Here is a 23,433-nt window from a genome sequence, read left to right as displayed (position 1 = left end):
GACAGAGAACATGAGTAGGATTTATGGCTGGACATGGGCGTGACAGAAAGCATGTTGCTCTGGGGAGAGTTTGGCAATGGAATGCAGACATACACTCTAGAACTCACTCTAGGAATTATTATTGTTTCTCTAATGAGGCCAGGGTAAGATGTCTGCAGGAAGCTGCCAGGTTCGCTCCAGGAGGTGGAGGGAGAGCTTAAGACTGGCTTATCACATAAGGTACTGGAAGATGGTAGGTTTCAACAACCCACGTGGGAAGGGTCAGATGGTAATGGGTCTTGGGCTTCCTAAGGAGCAGTGACGTGGGGTCAGTAGACACCGAAGCTCACCTTTGAGGTCGAGCCAACGGCCCCTGGCAGAATGGGGTTGCACACTGGTAACATCTCCCACCAGCCTCATCCTTCAGAAACCTTCCATCCAGACTGCAGAGGCACGAAGCCCCAAGTTCAATCCCCTAGTACGGGGGGGGGCAGGAAGGCCAGGGCAAGAAAACTTCCATTCACAGGGCTAGGCCGACAAACTTCAGCCCAGCTGCAGCTCAATTAAAACCATTTGGCTAATGAGCCACAAAAGCATCGTGCCACCAAAAGTCACTGCCCAGCTGTCACTCACTCTTGCCTCCGCCGATTCCTGTCGTAAGCTAACACTGACCGGCAGGGAGGAGCCACCCTGGGAAAGTTTAGACTATGAGGTTCTGTACCATCTAGGAAGAAGCTGAAAATTCCATAAAAACATGGGACCGCTCCCAGGAAATTCCATTCAAGGGTCACAACTCCAGCCGGAGAGGAAGTCTCAGCCCCTTTCGGGAGAGGTCAGCACTGGCATGGGCTAGAAATCACTCACTGTCCTGCACCGTGAATTTGGGTCTCCTCCTCCTCTCCAAAATAGGGACAGACTTGACTCTGGTTGTGTGTTCATCCTTTGGGGCATGGGCCCATGTTGGCCTGGTTGTCCACCACAGGGGACCAGCTGCCCCTGGCTGGCTGGAGACAGGAGCAAGGGGCAGCAGCTGTATCATTTCAGGCATCAGTTGGCACTCAGCCCGCTAGGGATCTGACGTGTGCAGCAGCTCCCTGTGCACTGACTTCTGAGGTGCCCAAAGGAATTCTTACGGATTGTTTCATTCCTGTTCTGTGACTAGCAGTGAAAATCGAGGCTGAGGCCTTACCATCCACTGCGTTTCAAGGGGAGACTGCATCACTCCCACTTCACAGACGAAGGATCAGGGTCCAGGAATTCTCCATCTTTGCCAAAAATCTCTCATCGGCCAATGGGCAATTGGTAATTAGATTTGGGAGGCAGTGGTGGATGATAACCAAGACCACGCTGTGAGCGGCTCCCTGCCTTCTGTAATTCAGTCTTGCCAGCAACAAATGATGGAGCACATCTTCAATCTTATTTTCGGCCTTGGTCCTGACTGTCAACTTACAGCATGAATTCTGCTTATCAAAAGACAGACTTTTTTGTTTTTTCATGCAATTTCTCTATCAGCTATCGAACACTGTCTTGTGATGGTTTATAATGTTTTATGATATGAAAAGGCACGAATTTCAATGTACTCAGTCCCTGTTGGCAGTCTGCAGGGAACAGTGCAGCCATGACTAGCCTTTTCTCAGCTGAGGGAGGGAGGGACTTTGGAGCCAGGGGGAGGAGCTCAGCCCAGCACTGAGCCACCTGGGAGGTGGATCATTCCCAAGAGGCTTATTGGAGGAGAATATTCAACAGGCTTAAAGAAGGTCCTGGGGAGTGTGTAAAGATCATTCTATATTTAAGCGGATTTAGTGGTTTTTTTTTTTCTTTCTTTCTTTTCCAAAATCTATCCTCCTTTCCTTTTCTGAGCTGGCTGCATAGGGGCGGGGCAGAGACTGAACCACTGTGCCCAAAGCAGATTGAGGCCATGTAGTATTTCCTGTGTTCTTCTGGAAAAAGACCAGGCAGGAAATAGGCTGGTGATACCTAGTTTGTCCTAGCCTTCTAGGTGGCAGCTTTGAAAGGGACCTGTTTCTATCCGTCCATACCGCAGTTTTCATTGTGCCCCAAAGGCATCTGGCAGTTACTCTGCCTTATTCATGTAGCCAACTTTCCCTCTGACTATTCACATAAATTTACTTAAATTCTGATGCACTGCCAATATCAAAGTTAAAAAGTGACCAGGTTTTCAGCAAGCTCAGTAGAAAAACTCCAGGCGTTCACTAGTCAATATGCACATTTATGGGGGTGTAACCAAAGACTAAATGTTTTCTTACAAACGGTTTCAGGTTATTAGCTCATCCGAAAACCTCTTTTGGAGGGTAAGGCCACAAGGGAATTTGGGGGAAATAAATGTTCCTGAGGCTCGGTGGGTAAAGTGCCCGCCACAAAGCGTGAAGAGCAAAGTTCAGAACCCTAGTGCCCACATAAAAACCAGCGGTGGGGGCTGGAGAGATGGCTCAGTGGTTAAGAGCACTGTCTGCTCTTTCAAAGGACCCAGGTTCAATTCCCAGCAACCACATGGCAGCTCACAACTGTCTGTAACACCAATTCCAGGGGATCTGACACCGTCACACTAATGCACATAAAAAAAAAAAAACAACCCAGCTGTGGCAGCTTACGTCTGTATGGGCGTGTGTGTGTGTGTGTGTGTGTGTGTGTGTGTGTGTGTGTGACAGCTAGCTCCTATTGACTAGTCAGTCTAATGGAAATGATGAGCTCAAGTAAAGGTGTGAAGGGACTGGGGAGGGAGCTTGGTAGTTTAACAGCACTGCCTGCTCTTCCACAGGACCTGGGTTCAATTCCCAGCACCTACACGGAAGCTCAAAACCATTTGTCCCTCTACAGGCACCATGCACACATGTGCTGTGTACACACATATGCAGGCAAACATGTACAAGATAATAAAATAAAAATTAAAAATAAGGTGTGGGGCCATAGAGAGAGACACCCAAACTCAGCAATCAATGGCAGGACTAGATTTTATAGAGAATAATTTTGAGGGTTTTGCTAGTTTTACATCATTTGTTTTCACTTTTTGAACCCACTCTCAAAATTTTGTTTACACATAATTTGATGCATCCTGACGGGCGAGCTGCCCTGAGGAGGTCACCCTCCTGTGGTTCTGCCCGCTGGGTCTTCCCAGCATTCCCTGTTTATCGTCTCGTGTTGACTGCGAAGCATGTGACAGGCAGTTACAGACCCAGGGGTTTTCTGATATCCTTGGTGTCCCAGGGAGGAAGACATCAAGATCAAAAGCACATCTCTGGATTTTCGGTGGCACCCCTGTGACGTAGATAGCATCACCCACACTTCCTGGGAAAACAACACTAATCCACAGGCTGGAAGGAGAACGAGCAACAGAGACCAGAGATCATGCATGTTCCTCTTCTCCTTGACGCCTTGATGTGGGGTGGAAGGGCCACAGATTAAGTGCCATTATCAGTGACTACAGATTCGCTTTCCATTTTTTTTTTTTTTAAATAAAATGTATTTCAAAGAGGAGCGCCATGGGTCGAATGAATTTAAATTTTAGTCTTATGGGTATTCTGGGGGCCTTAAATAAAGACAGGCCAAAGTGGGCAGGCAGGAGAATACCTACCTTTAACTTAACACAAAAGTCTCCCTGGCAGGTGCCTTCCTGGCCTCTTGCAGGAAGAAATGAAAGACCAGCGTCTGAAGGCCGGGGTCCAGAGGGCCTGTCTGCAGCCAGGGCAGACTCCCAGCCCAGCCAAGCTCTTGCTCACAGTCTGGGCTTGTCTAGAAGCAGTCTGTGCCTTTTGGTATTTTCCATGCTAATCACATAACTTGAACCATTACATAGCTATTATATCTTAATATCACAATTAATTCACTTACAGAGGCGCAAGCTGGAGGCGGGGAGAGATAAGTAAACTGCCTATCTGGAAAGCATGAAGAGGCATGGCGCTTCACCTGGTTCGTGTGTGGGCCCTGGGAATCTGAACTCTGAACTCAGGCTTTCATGCTGTGTGGCAGGCACTTTACCTCCCGAGCCACCCCCCCCCCAACCCCCATCAACTTGGCCCTAGGAACTCTTATTTTAGATTCTCAGCACTACTGATGCTCCTCTGGAATGCCAGCGTTGAGAGCCCGAGCAGGGATGGAGACAGGAGATCCCAGAACTCAGGAGCTAGCCTGTCTAGTCAGTTTGCTTAGCTCTGAATTCACGGAGAGATGCTGCCTCAAAAACAAATATGGGGCTGGAGAGGTGGCTCAGTGGTTCAGAGCACTGGCTGCTCTTCCAGAGGACCTGGGTTTGATTCCCAACAGTCGCATTGCAGCTCACAATATCTGTAACTCCAGTCTCAGAGGATCCAACAGCCTCTTCTGGCCTCTGGAGGTACCAGGAATGTACCTGGCGCACACACTTACAGGTAGACTAAACACCCATACACAAAAAAATAAAATAAAGTTTAATAAATAAGAAAGTAAGGTGGAAGGCAATGCAGGGCCAGCCTGATCTTGTCCCCTGGCCTCCACCTGTATGTACACACACACACACACACACACACACACACACACACACACACACACACCACACTGGGGTGCACACACAGGCATACACAAATACGACCCCCCCAAAGGTATAAGCAGATCTGGTGAGATGGCTGACCAGGTAAAGGGCTTGCTCCCAAGCCGATGACCTGAGTGTGAGTCCCAGGACCCAGATGTTGGAAGGAGAGAACCGACTCTCACAAATTGTTCTATGACCTCCGAATGTGTACTACGGCATACATGCACACACACCTTATGTAAATAAATACATGTTTTATACACACACATTTTTTTTTTTAAAGGTTCAAGGGGCTGGAGAGATGAATGAGTAGCTAAGAGCATGTACTGCTCTTGTAGAAGACTCACATCCATGGCTCATAACCACCTGTAACTCCAGCTCCAGGGGGTCAGATCTGATGCTCTTTTGGCCTCTGAGGGTACCCTTATATACAAACAAACATACATACATACAAACAAAAAAACATATACACATACATATATACACACACAAACAAATAATTAAAGAAAACTAAAACTGATTAAAAACTGATGATTTAGGATTCCCTGATTCCACAGATGAGAAAGCTTGTTATACTGAATCACACAGGACTCTGCTTATCGGGAGCTTGGAATTCCTAGGCTTCATATCCCAGGAGTGTAGGACCCTTAACATTGGTCTCTGCCTCTTGACACCATCTGCCAGGAAGGCCGCTCACCCGGCTACTGAGGGCTGCAGGATTGGCGGAACACTTTATCCGCAATCTCCCCCACAGGCACTGCCTTCCGTTACTGTCATTACTTTCTCGATCGTCAGCAGGCACTTTTATTCAGTGAGTAAACCAGAAGACCTCTGGCCCTAACACCCTGAGCCAGGTCACCCTTGCCATGAGAGAGGGAGGGGGGGAATGAGGGGGAGAGGGAGGGAGGGCGGGCCAGTGGGCACGCAGGCAAGGCTGGTGTGGGGAGTTTGCAGTCTATTCCTGGCATGGGGCAGGTTTCAGGAAGGAAGCAGACAGAAGCAGGACAACAGATAATTCCCCGTGCTTGCTGTGGCAAGAGTTCTGTGTGTACGTTTAAACATGGGTGTGTGTGTGAGCTTGGAGATCCACTTCCGCCCAAACAACAATGGCTGGTTCCAGAGGATCTGGGCTTGGTTCCTACTTGGTGTCATTTATTCCAACACTAGTGGCCCAAGGTACCTCCACGTGCTACTGCAAGTGTCCATCTAAAGGACGCGGTTAAGGAGCAGTCTCATGGCAGGCCATGGTAAGTACCACATTAATTCATCTAAACGCCTTGGCAACCTTCTAGATAGGTACAATATCCCAGGTCGAATATGAATATATTAAATCAGCAACAATAACAAACAAACAAAAAACCCTCCCAAGTAGTTAAGCTCTGCTGTAGGCTGGGTTGATGGGAAGCAGGGACTGGTGTCCAAGGACTTGAAACCAAATGTCCTCTGCTTGCAGGAACACAGCTCTGTGCTGGGCACCTGCTCTCCAGCCACTGGCAACACTCCCATGAGTAGCCAACTGGGCTCAGCAAAGAGCCTGCTGGTGCCCGAGCAAAAGGAAAAAGTTAAGATATAGCCAGGAAAGTTCCTTGAGCTTTCATTTTGCAGAAGCCTGTTCTAACCACACAAGAATCCCAATGCCACAGCCATCTGGGGGTGACCTCAACACTGCCTCCCCCACGCTCCATAGGAGCCCCAGGAACAGAGGTTTAGCAAGCAGAGGCAGGGAGGGAGTTATTGGTCTGCCATGGCTCTGGCAAGGTGACAGTCGTGAGGCAAGTGTGATGGGGTTTGTGCCGTCCCTGGCACTGGTCGGGTAGAAGGAAGGCCTGGTAAACCGCAACTGCCTCACAACTCTCACACAGAGCAGCAGCGAGCCCGTGGCCGCTGAGCAGTCTCAGGAGCACCACGCACACAGAGATGATGGAAACGCACTTTAGAGTCCAGCCAGGCAGCAAGGGCAGCCTCCAGGGCCCACTGTCACCCAGGGAGACCTGGATGCTCGCAGTGAGGGTTTCTCCTAACCACAGCTCCACATGTGTTCACAGTTTTAGAGCTCGGGGCCTCAGCTATGGGTGCTAATGCTCAGGCTCTGGGTGGGACAGAATCTAACAGAAATCTGACATCCCCCAAACCTTTTTACCCTCGCCACAGCTGAATCTGACTGACCTTCCAATCTCTGTTTAGGTATGCGTGTGTGTGTGTGTGTGTGTGTGTGTGTGTGTGTGTGTGTTGTATATACATGTATTTGCATGGAGGTTGACATTTGGTGTCTTCTGTGTCACTTTCCACCCTTATTTTTAGAAGCAGAGTCTCTCAATGAACTTGGAGGTCGTGTGTTTGGCTGGGCTTTCTGGAGAGCTTTGGGAATCCATCCCTGCCCAGTGCTGGGTCACTAGACACTAGACGCTAGACACACTGCAGGACTCAGCTTCTATGTAAACGCTAGGGATCTGAACTTAGGAAGATCCTCATGCCGGGGAACTGGCGTTATAACAGCTGAGCCCTTTCCCTTGCCCTTCAGCCCTCCATCTTAACAGCTGTCTCTGAGCCAATCAAACCTGGCTGCCCCTTCACACAACAGATGAGTCCAGCATCCCTCAGTCATATAGGGGGTAAGGTCCCTGGGAAGATTTCCTCTCTGTTCCATAACCAGAGCACCAAGGTGGAGTAAAATCCTTTCTTCCAGATGTCAAAAATCAGACACCAAGGGCTTAAATCCACGCCTCTGTAACATATTCTAGCCCATGATCCAAAAGGGCTGTGTGGTTGGAGAGTCTGACCAGGTTCCCAGGCTAGCCCGAAGAATTCTACTAAACCTCGTGGGGCTTGGCTATAAATCTCTCTGGGCTTCAGCTTCCCTCTATCCGTCAGAGGGTAAGTGTCACTGCTCTCCAGGGACATAGCTGTGGGGACCACGTGAGGTCATCCCCAGCAGCACTCCTAGAAGAGTGTACACCCAATAAGTACAATTGAGACGGAAGTGGCAGGGGAACACTGTTCCCACAGCAGGGCTGCTCTACGCCAGTGCCAGTGCCATTTGGCAAGTGTCCCATAAAGTTTAGCGGCATCTCTGGCCTCTACCCACAAGAGGCCAATAGCAGCATATTGCCCCCCTACCCCAACTACTTTCCAGACATTTCAGTCACTCCCACTGAGGACCATGATTTTCCAGGAAAAGACCCAAGTCTCAGTGGCCTTATGCGGTCCCATTTAGGGGCTAGGGACATCTCTCTTTCTCACCTGGCCAGGCACCCCTAACTCCTGGGTGCACAATAGTCAGATGAGCCTCTGAGGGTGAGGAGAGTGGAAGGAGCTAAGAGTGTGGTCTCCGGCCCATCCCAGTCACCTGCAGCAGGAACATAGCCCCCAGAGGTGGGCTGGTGGAGTGTGATGGCCCCCTCCCTGCTCTTCTTCTATTTTACCCACAAGGGGCAGGTGAACCACCTGTGGAAGCTGTGATCACAGGCAGGTGTCTGGCACCAACTGGGCACATAGACAAATAGACTAGATTTGTGCCCAAGTTTCCCAGATGCTGTGACCTTGCCTATGACCCCCGACTCTACTTTCTCTTTGACACCCTCCTGACCTCTGTCTCTCCATTTTATCCACTTATCTGTTAAGTGATTATGGGCCAAACACCCATTATATGTCTAGCTCTCTATTAGGTCTCTAAAGTTATTCTTTTTTCAAAAAATCTCTTTTGAGGTGATTCACTCTCAAGAGGGGATCATGGACTATCTTAACTAGATAAAGAGAAGACAAGGCATAGTTGGAAAGGTTCACATATTCAGTAGGAAAAACAACGCATGGCTCTCACACACACCCAGACCCTCACAAAAGCCACGTACAGCACGCTCAGGGGAGACCGAATAAAACACAGTTCCCTAGAATTTTCAACAAGTGAACTGCATGGGTTGATGTTTAAAAGGGAGAAGGAAAAGTCCATCCTCACAAAGGCCACCACAGTCCTTTCCTGTCCCCAGGCTTATCTCGCCCTCCAAGGACGAGTGGGCCAAAAGGTTTGCTCAGTACAAGGGCTCATTTTCCCAAAGGGAACAAGCCCGACCTTACCTCAATCACTCCATTACTAAGTCTCTTCTTGCAGTTCCTGGGCAATATCTGTTTCCTTTGTTCCTCCCTGGGGAGCAGACTCTGACACTAGAAGCCACTTAAAAGCCACACCCTTCCACCACCACGCAAGTGTGTATACAGGGTCTATGCAGGACCAGAGAAACACACCATGGGCTGTCACTCATCCAGAAAAACCAACCCAGCCATGCTAAGGGATATTCAGATCATCAAAGGTGAAGCCAGGCCAGGTTACCACTGTACCAATACACATCTGCCAGCCAGGCAAACGGTGCAGAGCAGATCAGCGGTGGCTGCAGCGGCTCTGGCTCTGGGGGAGGATGGGCATGCTTAGCTGGACGGCCATTCTTTTAGAGAAGCTTTGCAAATGGCGAGTAGGCAAGCAATTCCTATTCCGCGAGCACCACCGGCAGCAGCAGCAGCAAACACAAGATGACATCTCAGATTGGAACCACAGAATTAACCATATTTCTTTTTCTGCTGTGAGACCTGACAGTTGAAGGGGCCCGGGCATCCACCGTGCAAAATCTGGACAGTCTTGAAGCGGTGCGGGAGTGGGGAGTGGGTGAGGTGATTCCACCATCCACCCAACGCTAAACAGCCCGGCGGGGGGGGGAGGGGGGAGGTTTGGAATCACAATTTCCTGAGCGCCAGGGGTGAATGAGGGCCTCCAGGACACTGAGGACAGTGGGTGTAATCTTGGCTCTTGGACCCTTTCGGATGAGCCCAGGCTGGCTCAGCGCTCCACAGTGTCGGCTTCAGCGCAAACTTGTAGCTTCTGAGGCGAAGGAAGCCGGTTTGTTAAGGCAAGGGGCAGAGGCAGGAATAGAGGCCGTCCAACTCTGCAGAAAGGCCATGCAGCAGCCCAGATGATCTTACACTAGCAGCCCGGGGCCTTGGCGACCACAGTACCTTACCCGACCGCGCGGGTTCGGGGACGCGTGGTCTGTTGCTTTGTTTCTGCGTTGGGTGAAATGTTGTCTCTCCTCCCCCTCCCGCCGATCTCCCACCTACAGAACTGTGACACCTTTGCCCAAAGGGCCGCCATAGACAGCCTCCCTCCCAGGCGTCACCCCAAGAGCCTGGCTTCTTTTAGATTAGGAACCCTGCCCCCAGCAGCCCATCGTGGGGCTAGGGATGGGTCATATTTGAAGCCATCCTTCAGCTGCTGGGAAATGTCCGCCGGGTAGGCCCAGCCACCACGCCACAGCCTCAGGCCGCCGTTTGCCCTGGAAAGGGCGTTCCACCCCCCACCCCCCACCCCCCCACGCCCCCAGCCCAGACAATTCTCAGAAAAGCACATCAATCTAGGCAGCCGACGTGGGCGATTCGGCCCTTAAGGTGCTCATCGGCCTCAAAACTGCACGCCCGCACCAGTATTCAGGGGTAGAATGAACCAGAAAACCTCGAAGACTAAAGCTGACTACTGCAGGGTGGGGAGGCTGGGACCTGTTTGCTTCCTATTCTATTCAAAGGGCTGTTGTAGCTGTGGACTTTTAAGTGAAAGTCCTCATTTAAATAATAACAAACTAACGCAAGCCAGTATGCTTATAAAAAGTACATTAGGGGCACCTAGCTGATGGCTGCCGGTGCCAATGAGAATGATGCCCGGCTCGGGGATGAGCGGCTCCTTCCCCGCATCTTCCAGGAGGACGATCTAACCCTGTCAGACTACCCCAGGGCTCTGAATCTCCGCGGAGTAAGGGGCGGGACAACGCCCAGAGGTTCCTCCTCTGGCTGCTGTGGTTCCCATGGCAACCCCTAACCCCCCACCCCACCTTCTTAGGTTAGGAGGGGTGGGTGTGGCCGCAGCACCCTAGGGGAATCTCATGGCCCCCGCTCAGTCTCCCACCGGGAGAGGCAGCTCAAAGGTGGCGATGGTGGGAAGCTGAGCTTCTCAAGCGTTAGCTGGCGTCCCTCGCAGTGAAACACGGTGGGGTGTGGTCCTCAGGACGGCCTAGGTGTGGGGAGGGATGTGGTTCCCCGGAGGACACCTGTAGTCTACCGCGAATCCCCACCCCTGTGCTCCGGGATGAGCTGGGGAAGAGGCTGCTCGGGGTTCCATGCGTGCCCTGGGGGCTGTGCCTAGACCTCCCCAGCAAGCCTGCAGCTCCAACAAAGGGTCTGAAACGAGTGGCGAGGAAAGGATGGAGTTGTTCACGGCGCGCAGGTAAATGCCCCCCGCCGAATGAAAGCCCCCCCCCCCCCCCAGAGCTGGTGGCACAGATCCTAAATCACACGACCTCGACGAACAAAGCAGCGAGCTCCCCCAGAAGAGCCCAGGTGAACGCTCGGGTGCGCACCGCGGCAGACGCTAAACGCCAACATCTCCGTGTTCATCAGCCCCTGCTTCTCAACGCGGGTCCCAGCCGGGTCCTCCAAAGCCCGGCCACAGCGCCTGGCATGCTACGATAGAGACGTGCCCGCCGCATAAAGATGGCACCTCGCGTTCAGAGCCGGGGGGTGGAGGGAGGGAAAGAAAAAAAAAAAAAAAAAAAGAAAAAGAAAAAACCGGAGGAGGGGTGGCAGGGGGAGGAGACAGCCTACTCTTCCCCTCCTCGCCCACCCGAGTCCACACCCACTGCCGCAGTGAGGGGCGAGCCCCGCGCGCCAGCCCGCGCACATGCCGGGAGCCGGGAGCCGAGAGCCGAACGCAGAGAAAGAAACGCGCCCCGAAATGCACCTGCAGCCCTCGCGTGGGTCTGTGCGCGCCCCCGAGCGGGGAGCCGCGGCCCGCCAGCCCGCTGACACCCCGGGGCCAGGTGACCCCCTGCCTCCTCCAGCTCCCTCCACCCTGGGATCCGCGCACCACCTTTTTCTCGGGCACCAGCGCTGCCCCTGTCGCTGTACCAAGCGCGCGCACGGGGAAGGGCGGCTAAAGTGACAGCGCCTGGACCCCTCCCCATCCTCCCGAGTCCTCCCAGCCCCCAAATGTCCCCTGCCGGCTTCTGAAGGAGGAAGAGGGGAGGGGGCGGGCCACCGCCTTAAATCAGGGCCAGGGAAGGCCCTGTCAGGATCACTGTCAGGGAGGTGGTACCGGGAGAGGCATGCTGGCAGTCATCTTTGCTAGAACCCCGTCCACACCTTCCTTAGGGCTGATGGCAACCAGGAGCAGAGAAATCTGATTTCAGGTTCGGTTTCGGGGGTCGTCGTTGGACCGCCCCCCCCACGCCCACTGCGGCAAGAGGCTGATATCCAGATTAGAGAACAACCTCCTCCCCTAGGTCACAGCCATCCGCGCCCCACCCTGCGGGCACAGCACCCCCCCCCTCACCCCGTCTGCGCGGAGCCGATGGTGCGGACCCCAGCACACACAGACACACGCATTCGCCTGCGTGCGTGCATCTCTTGCACGCGTTCCTTCCCAACTCCCCGGCGCCCAGGGCGCAGAGAGGCCCCCCGCCGTTGCGCCTGACTGATGCCCCAGCTCCCTAAATCCATCTCTGGGGCGAGGGGCGGCAGGGGGATGGCGCACTGGGGCAGATGGGGAGCAGATTTCAGAGCTGCGGCGCTTACCTGATGATCGACAGAAGGCGAGGACAGAAGGGGACCGCGGAGGAGAAGGTGGCCGTGGCGGCGGCGGCGGCGGCAGAAGGTGGGCGGTGGCGGCGGCGCTGCTGCTGGTGCCGGAGCTGGTGGGTGGCGGAGACTGCGAGAGCGCGCGCGGCCGAGAGCGCGCGTCCCCGGGGCCGGCGGGCGGCGCAGGCGCGAGCCGCGGGAGCGCGGACCTCCTCAGGGGAGGGGCGGGCAGTGAAGCCTGCGCGGGCACCCCCCTCCGGCCACCAGGGGGCGCGCGCGGCCGCCCCACGGCCCGCCCCTCCCCGTGCCGCCTGGCTTCCCTTCCCGGGTCTCGCCACGCCTCGGGCCCCGAGCTGACCGCCGCGCGCACGCGCGCTCCATGGCGCACGCGCACCCGGGCCTCCCGGGGCTGCGCCTTTGTCTAGTCCGGGGGGGTCTCCTCCCTCGGTCCTCGAGGGGTCGAGGCGGAGCGGTGTGCGGGTCGCCGTGCGCTTTTCAGTTCACCCTCGCGGGCTCCCCTGGGCCCCGAGGCCTCCTACAAGCGCCCCAAAGGTGTTCTCCCGGCTGGAGCCTACTTTCCCAGGGACCGCAGTTGGCTTGCTTCCTTTCCACCTTTTTTGTTAAGGGCCAAAATGAATTATTTTCTTGACAAATCCTCTTGAAACAGATTAACTTGATCGTAATACAGTTTAGAGTTTTCATGGAAAGAAAAAAAACTTTTTCATTTTTTTTTTTTTTTAAATCAAGGAGCTTTCAAATCTATTAGGTATCTAACTGTTCCTAGGGAAGAAAAATCTTTTTTTTTTTTTTTTAAAGGTACTTTTTAATGATGCTTAGCACGCTGCAAGGCATTTTCACAGTTATTTTTATCTCTTTTATTGAGACACCTCTGTACAGCTTGAGCGCTGAATTTTTAAGGTGCCTGCTGGAGTCAAGCTTCCGGTTGAAACTGGCCATTAGTCCTCATTCTAGCCATCTAGGCGTGGGCTGTGCCTGCAGCTTAATTTCTCACCTCCCCAGAGCTCAAAGCTCTTGGACAGCTGGAGCCTGTTCAAATGCCAAGAGGGGCAGGCACCTCGTGCCAGACAGGCTGAAACTTGCCTTTAAGCATTTTCTTTCTCTCCTCTCCTCTCAAAATTGTCTTTAAGCTTTTTCTCTCCTCCCCTCTCTTTTCCCCTCCCCTCCCTGCTGCTGGGATTAAAGGTGTGCACTGCTATCCTAGCTACTGTTTTTAAAAAAACTCCAACGTTGTATCAGCTCGGTGTGTTGGCTCCCATCTGTAATCCCAGCCTTCTGGAAGGCTGAGGCAGGAGTGTCACCATGACTTCAAGATCAACCTGGGCCATGAATTCAAGCCAGCCTGGGTTACAGAGTGAGAGCATGTCTCAAAACAAACAAACAAACAAACAAACAAACAACCCTAACTGGAGAGGTCGTTTGGCAGTTAAGAGCAAACACTTGCTGTGTTTGCAGATGACCAGGATTCCCAGCACCCACATCACAGCTCACAACGGTCTGTAACTCCAGATCCTGGGGATCCCACACCTTCTTCCAGACTCTCAGGGCACTAAGCTCACCCGTGGTACACATATATACGTGCACACAGGGAAAACATTCATAAAAAAAAATTTGCTAGCACCACAAACATTTTTCCCCATGTAGGCTTACTTACTGTATTATTTTATTTCATTGAGCTCTGGGTAGATGATAGAAGTGGGGCTAATTTCTTAATCATCGGGCTCTGAATTTCTAGGTCTGACCTTGCTATTCTTTCAACTATCACCACCATGCTTCAAGACTCTTACCTCGGTTCTGGGCATCTAGGAGCTCAGTGGTCTCCCTGCCCTCAGTTTCCCCCTCTCTCAGCCCACCTGCACTCCTGGTCAGATCAACTTTCAGACATAATCCTTTCAGTCCCGCAGTCTCTCGCTCAGAAGATGTCTACCAGCTTTCGAACGGGTGCGCTTGAGCTCCTTGGCCGGCATTCGGTCCTTCCCCCTTGATCAGCATTCCCATCCATCCCGCTTTTATGGCTCTCCAACTCTGAGACTGAGGCTGCTCCGCTAAATCACCTGCCCACCTCTGTGCTCTGGCGTTCCCTTTGCCTACAAGGTCCTTGCTCTTCCTCCCGCCCACTAATACCCTACCTAACCCTCAAACTCAAGCTTAGATTTTACCAAAGCCTTCTCCAGTCACCCCAGGAAGAAGAGATATTTCTGGGCTCTCCAAGGAACTTAGCCAAATTATTCCCGAGGAGAGGAGTAGAGTTAGCATGTCTCTTGCAGGGCTGGCATTTTATTATTGTCACCAGCACTTGCCTTTTCCCATGTGGGCATCACATACCCTTGCTCAGTACCAGCTATGTGATGCCCACATATCCAAACAGAAGCGTAAGGCACCGAGAGTTTCTATGTCTTTGACTCTTCCTGCTACCAGAAGAAAGACGTATCGCCTGGAGCTTCCTTCCCTTCCACCCCCCACCGCAGCCCGGATCCTGGAGTGAAAATGCCTAAGGAAGTACATACACCGGGAGCAAAAATTCAAATTTGTTTCAGAAGTCATCAAATTTTGGCAGCTGGTTTTTGGCATGACCAAGCTGACTATGGCAGTTTAGTAAGTGTGTGTGTGTGTGTGTGTGTGTGTGTGTGTGTGTGTCACAAATTGCACTCACTAAATGATAGATTGTATTTATGTTATTATCATTGTCAAGGTCAATGCTTTTGTTACACTTGATTTTCTCAATATATGTCATATGTAACCATCAAAGTGACACTCCTCCACATTCAAATTTATCTTTATGAGCCCTTAATACAGAGTATGAATGAGAACTGTCAGGGACCTAATGACCCTGTAGTCCCGTGATACCCAACAGTCACATTTGCCCACACTAAATGGAGCTAATGAATGCTAGAAAGAGTCTTAAGCAAATCTGCTCCTTAAATGCCTGTGATAACAGAGCTGAGTGTTCATTCCAGATCATTTGATCACTGTGGCTAGCTAATGGCTCACTAATGCAGGCCAAGAAAATGTGTTCCCTCTCATCCCTCTACCCCTCCCTCTTGCTGAAACAGAAAGCTCATGGCCTCTTGGGTCCAGCACAAGCCCACACAAGGTAGGTTGGCATAAGGGAAAGGAAATTGACGGGGGTAGCAGGCTGTGGGTCTGATTTTGCCATCATGTGTGAGGTTAGACAAATTCATTACCTTCTCTGGCTTCAGGTCCTTGATTGAATAGTCTCTGACGGAGTTAGAGCCCAGATCAGTAGAGTCTGGAGGGTCTGCCACCAAATGTATTCACAAAATAAGCTGATGCATTGAAACCAATGGATCCTGACTGTGACGGTTTTACCCCAATTCCAATAGTTCAGGTAGGAATTCCAGGTTGGGGCACATAAGCTCTCCCTGGGAAATCATGGAACCAGTCTCCTTTCATTTTGTGGCACTGCTGCGTCTTAGGGCCTTGTTCTTTGGGGGTGGGGAGAAGAGGCTGGGCTGTCATTTACTGCATCCATTTGGAGGAAGGGGAGGAGCACATAGAGGAGGTGCTGGTTGTCCCAGAGGTTGGCACGGGATCACTTTAGTCAGTCATCTTCAACGAAGAGATCAATAAACTTAGGAGAGTTGTGAGTTTTGGAAGAAGAGGATAAATTATTTTGGTAAATGCCAGGGTCTGCCTTATATGTATTCTATGCTGAGGGCTAAAAGGATCCTGGGAAAATGAAAACAGAACTCGAACTCTGGTATGGGACTGTATGGATGTGATGTATGTATCGGAAGATCACGGAGGACAGGAAGGTGGAAAGCTACCAGGGAAAGATAAAGCCAATTTTCAAAAGAAGTTGCTGAGAAAGAAGATGCTGTTCCTGCTTCTCTATCAGAGGGTGGCTCACCTGTTTTAACACCACGGAGCCCTAGACATCTCAGGAAACCCCTTTCCAGAAGAACATTTTTAAACACATAAAGTAAAATATGTACAATTGCAGGCCAGAGAGCTAGATCAATAGTGAAAAGTGCTTGCTGTTCATAGAGAGGGCCCAGGTTTGGTTCCCAGCACCTGCACGAGGTACCTCACAACTACGTGCAGCTCTTAATTCTAGGGGATCTGATGCTCCCTGGCCTCCACAAGCACCTGCATGCATGTGGTACACATAAATTCATGCGGGCACACCCACACATTCATACTCGTAAGTAAGGCGAAATACATATTAAAGAACATGTCCAGTTACAAAGCAGACATCTTTTGTATGGTTATCAGAACGTTAAATCACTGTGCCACAGTATGTGGTGGAGGAGTATTGCTCAGAGCCCTTCAGGGAGAACATGCTCCAGTGTTGGAGAGCTCTCTTTAGACGGGCCCCTGGGTGTTCAGACCTCCAGGGACGATGGCCTCAGCTACAGGAGCCCTCGGCTTCAAGGGGACAGGGTGGCACATACCTGTAAATTCTAACAGTCAGGAGGTAGAGACAGAAGAGCCAGAACTTCAAGATCATCCCAGGCTATCCAGCAAGTCTGAGACCACAGCCTGGGCTACGTGAGCCCTGTCTCAAAAAATCAAACAAATACAGCAAAATAATAAACAAAATATCCTGTCCTAGGAAACCCCAGAGTCAATGGCTGATGAAGGTGTGGGAATAAAGGCCAGGTCCTTTTGGCCCAGCCATAGACACTCATCATGGACCATTTTAACTTTAGAGGAAGCCAAGCTCCGACAGGCTGTTTCATGACGAATGGAGGCTCAGCTTTTTCCTATCCCCAGCTTGGGCAGGTGTTGATGGAACATTCTATTAAACATTCTGCAGCCCAGAGTGTCTGCTGCTTAGGGCTCTTCACCCAGGGTGACTGGTGTCTGGGATGGTCCAAGAAAGTGCAGGGTGAGCTGGCCGTTAGAGCTAGTTAGTGAGGACCCAGTCACCTGTGGTCCTTTGAGCACAGCCAGCCCAGCACAGGCAGCAGTGCCAGATGTTTGGAACAGTGAGATGCTCCAAACTGGGTGGAGTTGCTCAGGTTAGCTGAGTAGCACCAAATGCTGAACTTTCCAGCAAGGTAGGTGTACAACAGCAAGGTCAGGGCCCTTCTTGGGAAAGGAAGGCATGTAGGCCTGGGTTTCCAGATTCCCTGGACAGCTCTGAGCCCGAGGGAGTGCGCTCGTCCATCTCTTTTGGGAGAAAATGCACTTACCCCAGGCTAACATGTAACTTTAAGCAGAGTATCTGTCCCTCATGCTCTCTCCTGGCACAAATACAAACTAAATAAAACCAAAGGTTAAGTCACAGTATAAATCAGTCAGATAGGATGGCCTAATGAGGAATTAAAGGGAACATGGCCCCAAAGGACCTGCAAGACAGAAGCGGCTCATACTAGCGTGAGGGACATGGGGTGTTGGATTTCTTTTTATTATTTTTAATTATAAGTGTGTCCATGTTGGGGGATGGGTATGTGCCTGCAGGTGACTGCAGAGGCCAGAGGCATTGGATCCCTCTGGAGCCAGAGTGACAGGTGATTGTGAGCTACCTGGCATGAGTCAGTGTACACTCTTAACTACTGAGCCATCTCTCCAGCTCCAGAATGTGCTCTTATAGAGTCAGGCCCACTGGTCCTCATGGGCACGAGAAGACCCAGATGCGGCTCTTTGCTATGTGAGCACAAGGTTAATATTACTTAACTTTGTTGCTGCCTGTATTTATTTCCAGGGGACCCAAAGCCATATTGCTGGCGACCCTCGCCCATCTAGACTACAGCTGCCAAAGTTTTGAGAAATGTAGTTCCATTCTATGTGTAGAACATACAAGGAAGCCAGGCCTGGTGACACATGCCTAGAGTACTAGCTCTTGGGAGCTAGAGTAAGGAAGATGAAAAGGTCATGGTTGTAGTGGGCTCCATAGTGAGTTCAAGGCCAACCTGACTACAGGAGACCCTATCTTAAAAAGAAAAAAAAAAAAAAAAGGGACAAATAAACCAAGAATGCTTAGTACCAGCTTTATTAAAGGGTATATGCTGTGGTCTTCATTTAGTGTGGGGCCTTCTTGTGTCTCCATTTAGAAAGAGGCTCTGATTGATTAGATAGACAATGTACCCTGTCTCCCGGTTGGCTGGCTGGAATCCCTGGGGTGTATAAGCCCCACACAGCACAATTTCCATGGTTCCCATGGAAAAAAGTGAGATCGACATACTCAAGAATTGAGCGTCCTCGCCCACTGTGGTGGTACACACACACACACACACACACAGGCACACACACAATGTTAGCTTGTGGGGGCGAAGTTACAGCAGTTGGGAAACCCTTACTCTCCACTCTGCCGCTGCAGTGAGAAGCGAATGGGAGGGTTGAGGAGAGTGAGGTTCCCCTCAGGGACACGGGAGGAGGCAGGAGTGGAGTTCCCTCCACAGCTCCATTTAACCATTTAATCACCGCCCTGGCTCACAAAGCACAGGACCTAAGATGCCCCCCCAGAGCTTGCCAAGCCAGACCTGCTTTGCTGGAAAGGATTAGCAGCTTCAGATGCGCATTTTGTGGCTGTTGTGGATTTATCCCACTCCCTCCCTGTCTGGAAAGATCTCCACCATTTGCAATGCTGTGTTGAATTTTCCAGCCTGTGTCGACATCGAGCCTGCAGAAGTTTTATTTCAAATTACTATTAAAATTATTACTCTTTTACTACGACTATTATTATTTGAGTCTTACTCTGCAGTCCTGGCTGGCTTAGAATTAGCCGTGTAGACCAGGCTGGTCTCAGATTCGCAGCGATTCGCCTGCTTCTGCTTTCCAAGTCCTGGGATTCCAGGTGTACACCACCGTGCCTGGCCAGTCACCTGCTCAGTGCTGATGGAGCTGGGCTCGTTAATGGGTTCATATTAGAGTCTACAGTTAAGCTTCGGTAAGCGATGCCCTGGAGTGAGCACACGGAAGGAAGAGGCTTTCCCGAGGGCCCTGGTGTGGCTGGCTTTTGCTTTTGCTGGCATCATTGGCTGCCAGGGGTGCCGTAGGCCCTGGCTGTACACCCAGCACCTGGTGTCACTGTGGCTTTCCCAGGGAGGGTATATGCATTGGGCTTGGCGCTGCTGAGAATGCAGCTTCTGAGCCCTCAGCTCCTGTGGTGTGCTTACCTGCCTGCTTTGGCTTGCCTGGAGCGGAGTTTCCTGGGACTTTCTCCACCCAGGTGCTGCCCACCCCAGGCTTCACTCGGCCCTAACGTAGGCAGGCTCCTGAGAATGACCTTGAACACCAGATCCACCATTCACTTCCATGCACTTCTGGGGTACAGACACAACCAACCATGCCAGGCTTTTCGTGTCAATGCTGGGGACTCAGACTCAGGTCCCTGTGTTTGGAGAGAAACAATTCTTACTGAGCCATCTCCTAGTCTCCCAAAGTAAAACTCCATTGTATAAAATTATAAAAAAAAAAAAAATACGGCGTACAATTCCCTCCAGTTCCGTATGTGTGGTATATATAAACATGAATGAATTTTGAGTTTCAGATTGGCTTTCATCCCTAAGACATCTAATTATGTCTGTACAAATATTCCCAAATCCAAAAGAATCCGAACTCGAAACACTCCGGGCTCAAGAATTTTGGATGAAGAACACGTGTAGGAATTCTCCTTATAGAGTGCGGACACAGCGTATTCCATATCCGGGGATGCTGTTTGGATCAATCCTCAGTCAGCATAAAAGGCTGCCAGCAGTAAGCGTGTCTCCAAGGAGGAAGAAACTCTGCAGCAAGCACAGCAGGCGTTCAGTCGTCCCAGAGCCCACGGTGCTGGAGGTAGCCGCCATGATAGGAAGGTCGCGCGGTGATTGCGTTGTGTCCCAGCATGAGAAGGGCAACTCTTCCCAGGGTTCAGGGCTCAGCCAGTTTGCCTGGGCAGAGAAGCTGGAGGTTCACTGGCTCCAGGTGCTTACTGCTAAGCCCGACTGCCTAACTCTGTACCCAGGACCCGTACAGTGGAAGGAGGGAAATGAATTCCATAAGTTGCCCTCTGACCTCCACGCATGCATCCTGGAAGCCACGCGCGCACGAGTCAATGTCGTATTTTTTAAAAGGAGCTCAGGATTGGACGATGTACAGACTCAAGGCTCGAGCCGATGGTCACAGATCACAGGCTGATGAGGAGAGCTGGGCAGGCTGAGGTCGGGAGAAGCGGCGGCCGGCTGTGGGCTGGAGCCCTGGCAGCGCGGAAAGGTGGAAGTGAGCTGAGTTTGCGCGGTCCTCCCTCTCGGTTTTCCGACTCCGAAGCGATGGCATGAGCTGCCTCACGGCTGTTGCCTCCACACCTTCCGTATCCAAGTGGACTGTAAACTCGCCAACGGTTCTAAACCGGTCTTCCCTCACGTTTTTTTTTTTTTTTTTTTTTTTGCTTCTTGTAAGGCGTTCTGTCTCAACAAGTCACTAACATGGCTGGCTCCTCTTTGTTTCTGTGTGTGGTGCTAAGGAGTACACCGAGGCCTCTGCGTGTGGCAGGAGTTAGCCCAGGGCGCCCTGGGCTGCGGCCTTAGCTCCCAGCGTTCTGGGAAAAGCTGACAGAACTCAGGCTGACCTAGGACTCCTCATTCTCCTGCTCCTGCCTCCCGAGTGCTGCCATTGCAGGGATGGGCCACCACAGCCAGCACCTGGGCGCTTCTTGGCCGACCCTTGACCAGCTGGCACCGTCGAATGACAGGAGCCTGATCCCAGCCTGAGAAGGCAGATGCTTCAATAAATTGCTACAAGCATATGTCTTACAGGAGAAGAGATGCCTCGTCTTACAGTCCTGGAAGGCTATGGTGGGTCATGTGGACCCCGTCCTGACAGAGGACACTGCTTCTGAGGCCTTCCAGTACTGGGACTGCCTGAGTTCAAGGCACGCGGCCTCTAGCCAGAATGGCACCAGTGCAGTCTCTACTGCTGTCATAATGTTTCCTCGGAGCAGACACCAGTCTCCGGTCTCCCTGTTCTACTTGTCCAGAAGTTATGACTCCACCAGGACATCCACAGAGCACAGAAAAACACCCCACCATTTCCCACTCTAAGCTTGATATTGTTTTGTTGTTTTCTCTAAGATGGAATCTTACAATAGCCAAGGCTGGCTCCCAACCCGAAATCCTCCTGCCCCAGTCTCCCGAGGGCTGGGATTACAGGTGTGCATCATCATGCTTGTCCACGCATGACATCCTTGCCAGAATATTACTGACCAGTTTTGCACATAACCTGGGATAGTAGCCATATTTTGGCAAGCTTGGCTGAAATGTAAGTTTTTAATAATGAACGTAGCATGAACAGCACACACGACTATCATTGTTATAAACAATGGCAATCATATTACTTTATTACAGAGGGCCTTGCGACCAGCTAAATACCAGGAAACCTTGGAGAAGAGCCCAGAAGCTCCGAAGAAGCCATCTCACTCACAAATTCCAATTACAAATGAACAATCTTTCTCTTTGAACGTTTCCTGAAAACACAGTCTCAAAAGGCACATTTTCTGAGATTAGATGACAGCTTTCAAAACCTGCATTCCTTTATTTTCAGTTTTTGTGTTCAGGGGCTCACATCCAGGGCGTGTTTAGACAGCCTAGCGTGCATCCCGTGGGCTCAGTCTGCCTAATTGCTAGCGGGTGCTGGGGTGAGATAGTCCTCCCTCCTGTGAGATGCTACTGGCTGACTCATGGGGGCACACACAGCGCTGTGCGGGGCAAAAGGTCAGGTTCTCGGGAGCCAAGCCTTCCCCTCTGATACAGCTGAAATGTAATCCACTAAGATGGGTGAGGTGGTCTTCAGTCCCAGCACTCAGGAGGCAGAGACCGGATGATCTCTGAGTTGGAGGTCAGTCTGGTCTTCCAGAGTGAGTTCCCAGGCAGAGAGGGCTACACAGGGAAACACTGTCTCGAAAAACCAAAAATAAAAAGGAAAAAGAAAAAGAAAGAAATGTGATGCACTCATGAGCTCATATTTAATATCTTTTTTTAAAAAAGATTTTGTTTATTATGTACAGTGTTCTGCCTGCATGTACCTCTCCACGCCAGAAGAGGGCACTAGATCTCATTATAGATGTTTGTGAGCCACCCTGTGATTGTCGGGAGTTGAACTCAGGACCTTTGGAAGAGCAGTCAGGGCTCTTACTCTCTGAGACTCTCTCCAGCCCGTATTTAATATCTTGAGGTACAAAGTGAAGCGGATATGGACCCTAACACCCCTGACTTACTTCTCCCTGACTATTGGCTGAACTTAAGGTCCCTGGCCAGTGTGACTGTCCTGTAATCTTTCTCCTCTTTCTTTTTATTGTTCCCACTGATGCTGGTCTTCCCCCATCAGGGTCAGGGCAGTCTAATTTCCATCCAAGAATTGTTGAGGATGATTCTGGGCGAATGGGTCATCCTACCAAGCTATTTGGCTTTACCTTGACACTGAATATCCCTGCCTGGGGGACACTCATTAGGGTGGTGCTCAGAGGGAGAGGTCCAAACTCCACACCTAACCGAAGAAGAACAGAAATCCTCTCACTTCAGCGCTTGCAAAGTTCCCTCCTTTTGGAAGAGGCCGTCAGAATCCTGAACCGGATGCACACCTATGAGTCTGCGCTTAAAGTCTCGTGACGTAAAGGCTGTCGTTTGTGTGCGCATCATCTTACAAGCCGTTCTCTGTCCCAGCAGAAAGCTAGCCAACGGTGGCCTTGGACTCCTGACCTTCTTGCCTCCTCCTTGCAAGCGCTGTTACTATAGGCCTGAGCCACCGTAGCACCTCCTTTCCCAAGAACAACCACTGACTGTAATTACACAGTGTTTATTTATTTATTCTCTCCTAGGGAAGGAGGGTTTGTTTGCCTCCATCTATCCTTCAAGAAGCACGATCCTGTCTCCAGAGCTCAGTGAATACGACAGTGACGCAGCCCCCTAGCTGCTCAGCGAGATGATTTTTTTGGTGCTCTATTAACCTTTATTCGTCTCAAACCCCCTCCCCCTAAAATTAGCTGACTTTGGGAGAGTTTCAGCTGCGTACTGTTAAGACATGGGCGGAGCAAAAAGACTCAGCTGGACCTGGTGGCACATGCCTCTAATCCCTTCAGAGGTAGAAGCAGGAGCATGGCAGGTTCAAGGCCAACCTGGGCTACATAAAAAGACCCTGCCTCAAAATACAGTCCCCACATGTTGCAGGAGCGAGGGTTGGGGGAGAACAAGCCGAGCGTGGTGGTTTTAGGCGGTGACACTGTCCCATGTCGCACTTCGGATGGTGGCTCACGCTCTGATGATTAGTATCCACTGTCAACCTGACAGGGTTTATTTATTTTGTACCTGTGCATATATGTGTGTGGATGTGTGCACATGTGTGTGGAGGCCAGAGGTCAA

At 51.3% G+C, this 23,433-nt stretch overlaps 1 protein-coding gene across 7 annotated transcripts in view; it reads right to left on the bottom strand.

Moving 5' to 3' along the window:
• The window catches only part of Mapt (microtubule associated protein tau), an 89,135-nt gene extending 76,872 nt beyond the window's left edge, over positions 1-12,263 (bottom strand). For 5 of the 7 annotated variants that reach the window (XM_055592303.1, XM_055592304.1, XM_055592307.1 and 2 more), the window contains exon 1: positions 12,110-12,256. The gene's annotated coding sequence lies outside the window, so the exon portion shown is untranslated. Of the gene's footprint in view, positions 1-12,109 lie in introns of all 7 variants that reach the window. The other 2 variants (XM_055592309.1, XM_055592305.1) reach the window with 2 other exon arrangements.
• Between the last annotated feature and the right edge of the window lie 11,170 nt (positions 12,264-23,433).

Source organism: Psammomys obesus, unplaced genomic scaffold, assembly GCF_907164565.1.
Source record: "Psammomys obesus unplaced genomic scaffold, mPsaObe1.curated_primary_1811, whole genome shotgun sequence".
NCBI lineage: Eukaryota > Metazoa > Chordata > Mammalia > Rodentia > Muridae > Psammomys > Psammomys obesus.
This window is presented reverse-complemented; position numbering and strand designations above follow the sequence as displayed.